Consider the following 13,279-nt stretch of genomic DNA (forward strand, 5'->3'; position numbering starts at 1 on the left):
ATAGTTGGCAGAGGCAGGATGGGAGCAGAGAAAGCATACTGGGGTTCTGCAGAGGAAGAAAACCAGAAGAAGAAACAGATGTGGACTCATAGAAAGAGAGAGATGAACAAGTGAAACAGAGAGAATAGAAAGAAATATTTGTTATAAAGAACTGGACTCATATGACTATGGGGCCAATGATCCAAATCCTACAGGGCTGCCTAGAAATTCAGGTGAGAGTTGATGTTTCAGTCTTGTGTCTGAAGTCCACCAAGCAGAGTCTCAAAGCTCAGGCAGTTCTCCATGGTCCACTCTAAGAATTCATTCTTACAAACACCTACTCAGCTTTAGCCTTTAGGCCTTCAACTAATTGAAGGAGACCCACTCACATAGAGCAGAGTGCAATCTGCTTTATTTGAAGTCTAGTCTTTATTTGAAGTCTTGACATTCCCTGAACCGTCCCAGCTAGAATCCCATCTCTAGCTCTCCTTTATCATAGAGACTTACCAGAGGCACATTAGGAAAAAGCAACACTGTTCTGAAGGAATCAAAGCTCCTGGTTCTAGGGTCACCTCCTCCCCAAAAGAAACTGTGAAATCCACCACCTAGAAGACAGCGCCTTAACCCAAAGAGTAGGAACTAAATGGCAGAAAACAGGCTTGGCACATACGTTCTACACTACCAAGCAGAGGTAGGTCTCCATAAAGGGAACTTAACTGTATTTCTATCATATTGGGGCTTGGTCTCCAGGGCTGACACAATGACAATCACCAGTTTCTGACATTTCAATGCTTAATAAGAACAAAAGTGCTGAGGCACAGTTCACCGATTTAACGCTGAGGATTTTGATAAATGGCTCCTTTATATTTTCATTTGATAGATTTTTACATCAGACAATGAAAGTTAGGAATGTGCTGCTTCGTGGTGCAAAGACTGCCAGCCAAGGGGAAGCCTTGCAGGGGTGGGGGTGGGGTGCTGGATAAACTCCCTGCTGCAGCCCTGCTTGTTGCCAGGCTCACACCCTGAGCCTCATCCAGACCATGGAGGACAGCAGAAGGCTACTGACTCCAGTTTGGTGGGGCAAGAAGGAAGCCGGCTTTTTGGACTGTGGTGATGTAAACCAGTGACTGTGAGTCCATCTAAATCTCATTCCTCTGGGCCTCCTTATGGGAGGCCTTGCCTTCTTGGGGTGGGGGGATGGGGTACGTTGGGAGGGGAAAGCTGGAGGAGCGGGAGGAGGGAGGAGGGTGATCTTTGGTATGTAAAATGAATAAAAAAAATTTCTTAATGAAAAAATAAATATAAATCTCATTTCTCTCTTCTGGTGGTAAAAATAACACAAGGAGGTCAATATCATATAGATACTAAATTACCTCATTATTTCAAGAGAAATTGAAGCCACGCGGGACCTTAAAAAGCCCCTCATAATACTACAAATTCTCCAGGGGTCAGGGATGGGAACTCACTTGCCTTTCGAGCCAATTCTAAAGCCACCTAGCTTTCAGATTCCAAAGCACTATTCAGTACTCTCTCTCTCCTCCTCCACTCCTACCCACTTCTCTCTCCCATAGTTTTAGCCCAAAGCATTTTAGTTCAATATGTGATCATGGCTTTTACCTGCAAGCAAGTTTACTTGGTTTAGTTTACACAGGAAATAAAATTATTTCTACGATATCAGTCAGTTCTCAGGGAGATAAACAGTCTGGAAAGTGTGTCGTGTTGTCTAAAGAGCCTCTACAGCTACAGGCTGAATATTGTTACTTGAAATGCCTGGGGCCAGAAGGGCTTCTGTGTCCTCATTTCTTAGGCTTTGGGTGTTGGCAGAAGCTTTATCAGCTGAGCATTCTTAATTGGAAAATCCCAAACTGAAAATGCACTGAAATCAGATTTGAGGTGTCTTGATTGAGATGCTAACTTATATTGAGCACCACCTCCAATAACACAGCGAGAACTTGACATTAGAGCTGCCACACCTTGTGTCCTGAGAACCAAATCAGTCCTGCATCAGGAACTTGACATGGCTAGTCACTACTGTAGTAACTGAAGTCCAGTTGCCACAGCAACCACAAACAGCCAGTCCTAACTTCCTCGGGAAGCTTACAATAGCCCTGAAAGGCCATTTGGCTCCAAACTCACTTCAAGACGGGCTAGAAACATGAGGTCTGAGCTCTACTCTCCAATCTGTGACATCTTACAGGTCCAGTGATTGAGTCAGAAGCCAGGATCAGCTCCCAGTGAGAGGCTGCACTAAACCTCGAGATCCCAGTCTCTGATGCAGTTCTTTGTCCTGGTTATGAGCTAATTATGGGGGTGACACATGGGATTTACAGAATTAGAGTCCTTAGAGAATTGAAACGTGTGGAGTACCATTTTTGAATACTTTCCTCTTCCTCTTGGAAGTAAACCAGACTTTGAAAGACATACACAGATGCTTGGAAGTGATACCTATCTCCAAAAGTCCGCCTTGCTAGCTTGTCTAACTAAAAGCCTTGGCTATGTTGTCCTGTTGTTAGAAGTCTGCAATCACAAATCAGTTAGCAGTGCAGCAGAAGACAAAAACCACGGCATTCTCTAACTAAATAGTCTATTTGGGGAAGTCAAAGAGACACCCACTTTACTCCTTTTCTCAAGAACTCCTTTAGTATATCACAGATAACATCACAGCAGGCACGAAAGCAATGACATAAACCTCCAGAGAAACAAGGAGCCATGGACCCACAGGAGAGGTCTGAACGGAGCTCAAAGCTAGTTATGAAGTGTCTTTAAAACTTCCCCTATGCTGTTGGTGGGAGTACAAACTTGCATAGCCACTTTGGAAATCAGTAGGGTGACCTCTCAGAAAATTGGGAATCAATCTACCTCAGGACCCAAGGATACCACTCTTGGGCATATACCCAAGGGATGCTCAATCATACCACAAGGACACTTGCTCAGCTATGTTCATAGCAGCATTATTTGTAATAGCCAGAATCTGAAAACAACCTAGATGCCCGTCAACTGAAGAATGGATAAAGAAAATGTGGTACATATACACAACAGAGTATTACTCAGCTATAAAAAAAACAATGGCATCATGAAATTTGCAGGCAAATAGATGGAACTAGAAAATATCATCTTGAGTGAGGTAACCCAAACTCAGAAAGACAAACGTGGTATGTACCCACTCATAAGTGGATACTAGAGGTAAAGCAAAGGATAATCAGACTACAACCCACAGCTCCAGAAAAGCTAGGAAACAAGGAGGCCCCTAAGAGGGACTCATGGATCACCTTGGGAAGGGGAAACAGATGAGATCTCTATGAGTAAACTGGAGACCAGGGGGTGCATTAAAAGGGAGGGGATGGGGGATGAGAACATGAGGAAATGGGATGGTCGAGCTGGAGGAGGGACAGAGTGGGAGAGCAATGAAAAAGATACTTAGATAGAGGGAGACACTATGGGGTAAGGGAGAAACCTGGTGCTAGGGAAATTCCCAGGAATCCACAAGGATGACCCCAGCTTAGACTACTAGCAATAGTGGTGAGGGTGCCTGAACTGGCCTACCTTGGTGATCAGATTGGTGAGTACCCTGTCATCATAGAGCCCTCATCCAGTAACTGATGGAAGCAGATGCAGAGACCCACAGCCAAGCATCAGTTGAAGAGAAGGAAGAGGGATTATATGAGCAAGGGGGCAGGGTCAAGACCATGATGGGGAAATCTACAACTGAACCAAGCTCATAGGAACTCAAGAACTTTAGACCGATAGCTGTAGAACCTGCGTGGGATCAGACTAGGCCCTCTGCATATGGGAGACAGTTGTGTAGCTTGTTCTGTTTGAGGGGCCCCTGGCAGTGGGATCAGAATCTATCCAAGGTGCATGAGCTAGATTTCTGGAGCCCACTACCTATGGTAGAAAGCCTTTCTCAGCCTTGATGCAGGGGGAGGGGGTTGGTCCTTCCTCAACTGAATGTACCAGACTTTGCTGACTTCTCATGGGAGACCTTACCCTTTTGGAAGAGGAGATGGGTGGGGGGAGAGTCGGCTGGGGGGAGCAGGAGGAGGGATGAGAAGTGGATCTGGTTTTGGTATGTAAAATGAATAAAAAATTTTAAATAAAAAAAGTTTCCTGGGTAGAAGAAGGCTGGTGGAGGGGGTGGGAGGAGGGAAGAGAGAGATCTGTGGGTGATATGTAAAATGAAATAAAAAATCCCCTATGTGGTTAGATGATTAAACACAATATTCACCATTGTTCTCCTATCCTCCTTGTTCTCTCTCCTCCTTCTCTAAGTTGAGAAGGTGTTGTGGGCTAAAAGATATCCCCCAAAACAATCAACTTAAATGAGTTAATGCATTAATTTGGGCTCACAGTTTCATAGCTTTCAGTTCGAGTCACCTAGATCCATTGCTTTGTGCTCGAGGTGAGGCAAAGCAATATGGTGAAAGCAGGTGATGGAAACTGCTCACATGGAGGCAGCCAGGAAAGCTTCCAGGGCATGCCCCCACGGGCCTCCTTCCCCAAGTAGGCCCCACCTCCTAGTTCCCACCACCAGTGATATCACCAAATTATTGACCCACCCTTGGATTAATGAATTAGAACATCCTCCCCAAATCCATCAACTGTCAACTAAGCCTTTTAACACATGAGCCTTCAGGAGTCATTTCCGATTCAAAGCATAATAACAGCAAGTACCTAAGAGGTCACTTAGAGAAGGCTGTGTGCTTCCCCCTTGGTCTGCAGGGGAGGGAAGAGAAGGCAGCCACCCATACCTGCACTGTAATGAAGATGTCAGCAAGACACTCGGTCAAGACACCTTAGATTGGCCTCCACAGTTCTCCTACCTCCTCCAGCAACCATCTCTTTTTAAATGTGTTTCTTTTATAAGATTTTAATATGTTTGTATCATTCCCCCCTCTTCCCTTGCTTCCCTGCCAAACTTCCCATGTACTCTCCCCTTGCTTTCTTTGAAATTCATGGCCTCTTTTTTCTTTGCTACACACACATATATGTATGTATACATATTTTTCTTTGTTTTAATATATATATGTATGTGTATGTATTACATATATACATATATATTTCTAAATTCATAAATACAACCTGCTCGGTCTGTACAATATTGCTTGTATGTGTATTTTCAGGACTGACCATATGGTAGTGGATAAGCAATCAGTGTGCTCTTCCCTGAGGAAGACTATTTCTCCCACTCTCAGAATTCCTTAGTTGTCTCTTGTTCTTTGTCTAGGGTCAAGGCCTCCTGAGCTTTCCTCATCCAAGTTAGCAACTCTATTGAGATTGCTCTTATTTAGGTCCTGCTTGGGCAGCCATATTTGTGAGACTTCATGTGTGTAGTTTCTGACATTTCTAGGAGATACAGTGTCACACCAAATTCCCTATTCCCCTGGCTCTTAGACTCTTTCTCCCCCTCTGCCTCAATGCCCCCTGAGCCTCAGGTGCAGTATTTGTATTGTCCATGTATCCATTGGTGCTGGGTTACACATCTATGCATTTTTATTGGTTGTAATTTTTGGTACTGTTCTCCATCTGCAGCAAGCAACTCTCTCCTAAAACCTTCTCCAAGTCCCCGTTACAGGACCAATGGAAATCCCAGCTATAGTGGTCTGCCCTTTCATGTGCTATTGCCTTATTTTGGAGGTTTTTCAAGATAGGGTTTCTCTGTGTTGTTTTGGTGCCTGTCCTGGATCTTGCTCTGCAAACCAGGCTGGCTTTGAACTCACAGAGATCCGCCTGCCTCTGCCTCTCGAGTGCTGGGATTAAAGGTGTGTGCCACCACTGCCCAGCTTGGAAGGCCCTTTCTTGTCAACATACCTAAAAAGGATTTACCTATCCCTAAAAACATAGCTCAGAGGTCTTCTCTATATAAACACCCCATAATCCTGTATATATATATATATGTGTGTGTGTGTGTGTGTGTGTGTGTGTGTGTGTGTATATGTATATGTATATGTATATGTATACACACACATATATATATACATATATATACATATATATACATATATATATATATATTCCCCTGCAGCACTCTCTCATGTCTGCTGATTTGATTTATGTCATCATTATCACACATCCTTTCATCATATAATATAATTCTCTAATTTGTTCTTGTGTCTCTTCTACTAGAATAGGAATAGCTGGAGAACTGAAATCATCTCCAGCACACCATGCTACCTAGATCATGTGATACAGAAATAAGCCCTGCTGTAAGCTATTCTAAAAGATGTATTTTAATCTCACCCATCAAATAGATCCTGATGGTCCTAACTGGAGTCCTCTGGATAATCACTACAACTCCTTTGTACTCTTTCCTCTGAATTCTCTGATACAATATTACCTCCTGTTGTGATACGAAAAAGGTTATAGAGCAGGAGCTGGAGAGCTAGCTCAGCAGTAAGAAACCCAGGTTCAGTTCCCAGCATTCACAACCACATATAATTCCAGCTCCAACGGATCCAACACCCTCTTCTGAACTCCAGGAACACCAGGCACACATGATGTACATAGACACACAGGCAGGTGAAACAATCATAAACATAAAGTAAAATAAATATATTTTGTGGCCTCTTTCAAATTACCTTTATGAAGTCTTGCTCTGACTTCTCCTTCACCCCTAGTGGGCATTGTCACACCTCATCTTTTTTATATGAGGGTCATGTCCACCTCTTCCTGGGTAGATGTCCAGATAAATCTTAGAAGGGAAGTCTTAAATTTTTACTAAGGTGTAAACGGAAGCCTCGCCTTTTAGCACATCAAGTTGTTAGCTTGTGGGCACAACCCCCAGGCTTTCCACAAAGGCTATCTTATTTTCAAATTCTGAATCTCTGGTCTTTTCTCCTATCAGCAGTAGATGGTAAATGTCTAGTGAGACACTGAAGGACAAATGGATGAACAAATGAACCAAAGCTAAAGGCAGGAAATTGTTTAGAAAGGGGGAAATGTATATTTAATATCCATCCTTCAAAAGCTGCCATTTTTCTTGAAGTTTTCTCTGTTCCCACCCTTTGCTCTGCTGTACCCACTCATAAAGGAGGGTAAATGTTGTCACAGTCCTTGAGTTCACCAGGTGAAAGGACTTGGTGATGCTGATAAAAAGACATGCAAATTCAACCCAAGGAGCCATCAAACTCAATGACATTTGGGGGAATCTGAATAAAGTCATTATTATAGGAAGGCAAATTTGCCCAGGGGAAGGAAAATAATGGAAGAGAGATAAATGAATATTTCTACGGAAAACCCTGTTCACCCCGAGCTACTGTGGAAGGAAAGCCCTTGTGAATTGACTAGCCAGCAGGCTCTGGAATTTCACTCTGAGGTAGAGCCAGATCCTTCAGGTTTAATGTCTTCACTTTGATTTTCCACACACTTGAGAGAACAAAGGCCACAAGGAAGCCACCTGAGCCCTGCTGGCGGATCTCTTTGCATCTCTCTCTCCTTCCATCCCTTTACTGATCTTCTGTGACTTCTTGTTCAAATAAAAGCTCTTTCTGCAGTCCTTCCTCCTGTATAACAGGCATTCTGCTAGGCACTGGGGATATCGAGATGAAATACAATCATCTCTCAGTATCTACAGGGTATTGTTCCTGGGTCCCTGAAGATGCACAAGGACCTTACATAAAATGATTATGTGCCTATAGCCTCCACACTTCCCTCTCATACACTTTCAAGTAATCTCTAGATTATTCATAATTCCTAGTATACTGTAAATGCTATATAAACATTTACTGTAGAATATCAGTCAGGAAATAAAGACAAAGAAAGAATTCTGTTTAAAAAAATACAGATATAGTACAATATAGATAGGGTTCCTCTTAAGATTTCAGTCTATAGTTCATTGAATTTCCAGGCACAGAATTCACAGCTACGGAGGGCCAAATATATCCACAGATACGTAAACCTGTAACACATGAACACACAAATACTTCCATATAAGCATAAACACAATCACAGGCACACATACAAATTTTCAAATGTAGGCATGTGTTCACACACAGTCACACATATGCGCTTCTCCTTAGGAGTCTGCAGTCTATGAGGACTGTCAGAATTCCATGAGAGTAATTGCTGTCATGTAGTTGCACGCAAACTGAGTGAGAGCATGGTGGAGGGGTGGGGCTGGTCCCCTAGGGAAAGATGAGGAGGGTTTTGCAGACGGCTTGGTGCTGAAATGAAATCTAAAGGGTGAAGAGGAGGGTAGACAAAGGGAGAGACTATACTTTGGTAGAGAGGCAGACACAGATAAGAGAGCCAATGAGGCCAATAATTTAGAAAGCAAGGGATTTGTGTGACTCAGAACTTCTAGAGAGTAAAGTCACATGGGTACTATCCGTGGGGACTATGGGAAGCCCCAGGGACTTACCTGGGGTCATTGAGTCTAGAGAGAAAGGAAATACAATATGGCTTCCCAAGCACTGGAGATCCAGAAGCCAAGGAGCAGAAGAGCAAATAAACCAAATGTGTTTCTACACCAAGCCTACTTGGTAAGGATGTAGTCTTCTCTCTATGCTTTAAACCATTCTCATGACTGTGATATGAATAATTAAACCAAGACCACCAGCAGATTGGTCCCTCAGAATAAATAAATAATGGGGTCGGGGCTGAGTTAATAGCTCAGTTTATAAAGTATTTGCTTGCCCTACAAGCATCAGGACCTGAGTGTGATCCAGAACACATGTATATAAAAGCTTAAGTGTCTCTTTGTTCAGCCTTGGTACAGGGAGGAGGGGATTGGACCTGCCTCAACTGAATGTACCAGGCCAGGCTGAATCCTTGGAGGAGGTGGGAACAGGGGGTGAATTGGGGGGAAGGCTGGGGGTGGGAGAGGAAAGACAAGGGAATCAATGGCTGATATGTAAAATGACTAGAAAATCTCTTATATAAAATTTAAAAAAAGATCATCCCACAGTATGTCTTCCTCCATCCTTTGGCATGAAGAGAGTCTGGTATGCCCTAACAGGCTAACTGTTGTAAGAATATGGTTGTTATTAACTCATAATATTGTGCATATCATTTAAGAGAGATTTGATGTTTACATCTATAAGCAGGACATCTACTGTAGTATGATTTTTTTAATTAGGAAAAAAGAAAATTGGAGATATACTGAGAATGCATACAATTTGTCCTCCAAACACATAGTGTATTTACGTGCCAATAAATTTGTCTCTTCAACACGAAAGAAAGAAAGAAAGAAAGAAAGAAAGAAAGAAAGAAAGAAAGAAAGAAAGAAAGAAAGACCTTTAATCCCAGCACTCGGGAGGCAGAGCCAGGAGGATCTATGTGAGTTCGAGGCCAGCCTGGGCTACCAAGTGAGTTCCAGGTAAGGCGCAAAGCTACACAGAGAAACCCTGTCTCGAAAAACAAAAAAAAAACAAAAAAACAAAAAAAAGAAAGAAAGAAAGAAAGAAAGAAAGAAAAAACCTTAAGTGTCTGATTGTAACCCCAGCACTGGGGAGACAGAAACAGACAGATTCCTGGAGGTTACTAGCCAGAGAGTTCAACCTAACCAATGAATCTCAAAATCAATGAGAGAACCTGTCTGTGAAAATAAGATAGACAATGTGTTAGGAATAACACCTGACGGTCACCTCCAGCCTACACACACACACACATACACACACACACACACACACACACACACACACACACACACACACACACACACACACAAGCCTACACATGTTCATACATACACACATACAGCACACTCATAACCATATACAAACACACAATTAAAGAATGCATTTGTCTGATCTGTTTGAACTCTACGACGGCAGAATCTCTCATCTCTGTTCAAATCCAATTTATGCCTGATTCCTTCTGACCTCACCAAAATGTCCCCTCAGTAGGACTGGTGACACCAAACAATGCCCCAAGTCCTGTTTCCCCAGGTCCCGTGAGTGCACCCACACCAGCTCTCACCTGGACTGCTGTAGTCACCTGCTTCTATTCCAGCTCCTCTATCTTCCATCCCAGCCTGAGGTACCTTTGGAAACTGGAAGGCCGATCATCTTATCCCAGTTCTAACATCCCTAGGGGATTACATTTATCCACAGTATCTGAGAGAACAACTCTAGAACCAAGTCCTATGGGCATCACTAATTTCAAATCTCAAGTGCCCTGTGCCTCAGCCTCGTATGTTGCAAAATAGGGTGAGTAGTTGTAAAAATTTGTATTAGCTTTCCATGGGTATAGCAAATACCTGAGCTAAATTAACTAGAAGCAGAAAGGACTTATTTTGACCCACAGTTTCAGGTGTTCCTGTCCATGGCCCTGTGGACATGACTTGGCTTGGCCTGTGGTAACACAGCACACATGTCGTGGAGCAGGCTTGGAGGGAAACACCTGCTTGCTTCATGGCATGCAAAGGAAGAGTTCAGAAGGAGCTAGATTCCCAGTGTCACCTTCAAGCATACAACCCAAATACCTAAGACTTCTCGCCAGACCCTTCCTCTTAAAGATCTACCACCTCTACTAATGCCAAGCCTTTCACACATGAGTCTTTAGGCTCTATCCAAACAGCAACATCCCGTACTATCTGAGGGAGGATTAAATCACTTACTCGAAGGAGCAGTCACCGGCATTGTATTTATTTTTTTACTAAGCTAAGATCCAGTTTCTTTACCATAGTCTCTGCCTGTATCTAGGACTTAATACTGATCTACCCTGACCCTAGTTCAGTAGGTAATAGTTAAAATAATCTGTTGAACTTTAGATGAACTGAGGTCACATGCATTTAAGGCTTTTTCCTTTGCTATTCTCTTTCAGACACTATTCTCAGCACATGGCTAGCTCCCTGCCCTCATTCAGTCACAAGTAGAAATGTTATCTATATCACATTGAATTCTTCCTCTATCCCCTACCTATGGCTTGCCTTCATTGTGTTTTAAATCTGTGCTCATTTATGTATTGGCTTGCTTTTTTTTTTTTTTTTTTTTTTTTTTTTTGGTCACCTTTCTTAGATTAGAAGGAAAGTTTCACGGAAGTGAAAGCATGCAGAACAGTGTCTGGTGTGTGGAAGTAGCTGAGAACATATGTGCTGGCTAAGTGAATGAATGCATCCACACACTTAGCACCCTGCAAGTATTTACTGAACACACCAAACTCAGTTCTAACCACTCCTGGAAATGGAAACAAACTACAGTTTAAGGAAACTCAGACTCTGCCATGTGACAGATGTGAAATTCTGATACCACGTGATCCAATTAGCATCACTCTTGAAAGGGCATTTGATTCTTGGATATGATTACACCATCTGTCCTAAAGAGCTTTCATGATTCACAACGAGATAAGCACTGAACCCATTTGGCAGGTCTCATAAAATGACTTTATCTTCTCACTGGGTTCTAGCCATGTGTGGGCAGTGTTTTGACATTTTCAAATGAAATATGGGCTCAAATGAAAAACACATAAAGTATTGAGATGACACGGGCCGGATTGGAGTATCATACTTTGTAAAGTCCCAGGGTGTATCCAGGATGGGTAATGGAAGCATAAGCCTGGGAAAGAATTGGGAACATCACCCAATGGGAAATTGTGAAAGTCTGGCTTTATATCCCATTGCTGGTGGTTCTATCACACATAGTTTAAAAGACTCATAGCACATACCATCAACACTGTATGAAGGCCCAAAGGTCTTGATTGTGGGGAATGACGAGCTGAATAAAATGGCGAGACTAGAAGAAACATAGTCATCTCCATATTACAAATAAGAAAAAATGACTTCCAGCCACCATTCCCCTTCCTTCTAGAGAAAATTTCATTCTCCTTGGAGGACTTTCCCACTTCTCTTTTCTGGGTCTTTGTGGCTTGGGTGGAACCTACTGTAATCCAAGGATTAGAGCATGATTTAAATTCATCCAAACAGAGAGTCCCATCCTCTAGCCACTTGAATGGCTCAGAAATAAATATATATATATATATATATATATATATATATATATATATATGACCTACATCAAACAAAAAAAATTCTCAGATTTATTTTTTTAAAGAAACCATTAATAAAGAGAAGCTATCTGTTTAGAGAGCTCACTCAAAATATATGACTAAAAGTAATCAGTTTCCATTCTTTTATGAAGAAATTGCCAAAGTAGTCACTAACCAAATAAGAGGCTGAAGCTGAGAAACAGGACGAAATGAGTCCAAAAATAGCCAGTCTCTGGGTAGAACTACTACAAGATACTTCAACTACATGAGTCCCAATTTCCTCAAGCTCCTCATTGTAATAAAACTCTACGATACAATAGAAAATTATGTGGCCTCTGTCTCTGACTTGTGTACAGAGTTGCTCAAACTTTTGGAAGTTCCTGATTTATAGGGGTGTCTTCTAATTCCTTTGAATCACAATGAAGTTAGGCTTGATCAGTAGATAACTTCAAAATGGGGATGATCACCAGATAGATCAAATATTAGAGAACTGTAACTTTCAGCCCTGGCCTCTAGTAAGAGGAAGGTGGCTCGAAATTAGATGTATAAAAACCTAATATGATAGAAGCTTATATATATATATATATATATATATATATATATATATATATATATATATATATATATATTATATATAAAGAATATATATACATTTTATATATATAATGAATATATATACATTTTATATATATATATATATATATATATATATATCATGACAACAATGTCCCTACTAGATACTGGAAGTTAACAAAAAGCTCACTGCCAGGTACGAGTTCCTTCTTTTGGAGTTGTTGGCCAGTGAGGTCCTATAGAATACCCCCTAAACATTACAGGCTATTGTCATTGCTCTTGGTTACCCTCAAGAACTTAATAGAAAGACCCTATTATTGAAGATACTTTGTGCTTGAGTTATAGAATATGAAGAAATTAAGCTGATACAGACATGGTATCCTCATCTCTACTGGATAGCTTTCGTAGTGCTAGAAGTTGGCAGGCACATTACCAGAGGAGAAAAATAATAATCAGTCAGAGGCAGTTATGAACCCTGCAATCTACAACAATTGGCCCAGAATGTCCACTGGTGTAATAGTGACGCAAGCATAGTAAGAGCAACCAACTACTTTATGATTGAATTTAAGTCTTTCTGCACAGAATAAAATCCATACCTGGTACCATTATCAGGCTAAGAACCTATGGTTAGATGGGTCATAGGCCCTAGGGAAGAACTTACTAATACTCTTCTATTAAGCAGACATGTCTTAGGATTCCTAGTGTTGTGATAAAACACTATGACCAAATGCAACTTGTGGAGAAAAGGCTTCTTTTCAGCTTATACTTCTACACCATACTTCATCACTGAAGGAAGTCAGGGCAA

The sequence above is a fragment of the Peromyscus eremicus genome, chromosome 1 (genome assembly GCF_949786415.1).
Source record: "Peromyscus eremicus chromosome 1, PerEre_H2_v1, whole genome shotgun sequence".
NCBI lineage: Eukaryota > Metazoa > Chordata > Mammalia > Rodentia > Cricetidae > Peromyscus > Peromyscus eremicus.